At 39.2% G+C, this 1,597-nt stretch overlaps 1 pseudogene; it reads left to right on the forward strand.

Annotated features, from left to right (window-relative positions):
* Positions 1 to 1,208, forward strand: part of LOC102475494 (proline-rich nuclear receptor coactivator 2-like) — a 1,764-nt pseudogene extending 556 nt beyond the window's left edge.
* The last annotated feature ends 389 nt before the right edge of the window (positions 1,209 to 1,597 follow it).

The following is a 1,597-nucleotide window of genomic DNA, read 5'->3' on the forward strand; positions in this document are numbered from 1 at the left end:
CGCGAACCGCGGTTGGCTACATGGGAGTCCAGCAACATAGCCATTACCCTAACAGCTGGTCCCATTTGTAAAGTTTCTTGAAGTTCTTCTCAGGAAAGGTACTTTATTAATCCAAAACAGACTATTATTATGAAAAAAAAAGTCTTTTCCCAATCTATCTTCTACATAATATGTGTTGGTACATAGTCACTGCAATGCAAGTCAGCTTCTCATTGAGATGATAAACATTAACAATATTCTTTTAGATTCTATTAGAAGAGCATTAGTGTACATATTAAAAAATTTCAGAAATATTTTTAAACATTTAATTTAAAACATAGTTTGAGGGATTTGGAGATGCTGGGGTGGTTGTTAGCCAGCTTCTCTGCACTTGTGGGTTCTGTTCAATCTGGACCTCATCTCCCCTGGAGAGGGAGAGAGGCTCTGATGTTGAGAGAAAACTGTTGCCATAGTTCTAAGTTTGAAGTCACTGGACTTCTCTCAGACTTGTGTGCTGAGGAGACTCAGATGTTGGCCTCAGCTCCTAGGCTGAACTCAGCAGATTGGCCTATGAAAATTTATGCATTGAGAAAAAGGAAGGGACCCATCAGAAAGCAATACTATTACCCTGGCCTTGGCAGCCAGGGAGAGGATAGGTGGTGGAAATCCTGTGATCTGAAAAGCAGATGAAAGGAGACAAAGAAGCTGAAGATAAGTGGTAGAGAGCAGTATGCCATTCTAGCCCCTCAGTCTAGAAATGTTAGTAAGAATCAATAGCAGCTTAATAGACAGAAGACCACGGATAAGTTTTCCTGGATAAATATTATTTCATAAGAATAAAGAAAGAAGACATAGTTACAATTCATGTGCCACTGCATGGCAGGCCATACAAAATGGGGGTTGGGGGAGACAAGAATTTTCCAAATAATAAAAATTGGAACTCTGGCTCATCCAGCCCCAGTTTACTTTTTAAATCTCAAGCTAAAGAGAACTATGTGGAGGATGAGCAAACATTTTTTGATATATAAAGTAAATGCTGTAGAAAAATGTAAAAGTAAGTAAATAAATGGAAAAAAAAAAAAAAAAGATGCGGGAGCCAAATTTAGAGAGCCGCCATCACCAAGTGTTCTTCCCAAACCACCAAGCCACTGGGTTTCTGTTTCCTTTAATCCTTCAGATAAGGAAAAATGACATTTCAACTTAAAACCTTAGTTAAAATAAAGGTATAAAAAGACCAGCAGTTAGCATAGTGGCTATGTTGCTAGACTCCCATGTAGCTGACCATGGTTCAAGTCCTGGACCCGGTGGCTTAAACTCAACGGGCACATGTGTGTGCGTGCCCAAGATCCCAAGAGGAGAATGGAGGAGAAGGAATTGTGGTGTGGCCATTCCCCCTGGGGAGTGATTTCTCACTTTCTGTCTCTCTGCCTCTCTCTATCTCTCTGGCGAGCACAAGCCCTATAGCAAAAACCTCTCCAATAAATAAATAAATAAATAGATGTGAAGATAGAATGAGTATTAATATTTAAATTTAAGTTAACTGAGAGTTGTCAATTGGTCTGACACAGGTTCTCTAGGAAGTAAAACTGTGTAAACCTGCTAATTATTCTAAAAAATA

The sequence above is a fragment of the Tupaia chinensis genome, unplaced genomic scaffold (assembly GCF_000334495.1).
Source record: "Tupaia chinensis unplaced genomic scaffold, TupChi_1.0 Scaffold143722_1, whole genome shotgun sequence".
NCBI lineage: Eukaryota > Metazoa > Chordata > Mammalia > Scandentia > Tupaiidae > Tupaia > Tupaia belangeri.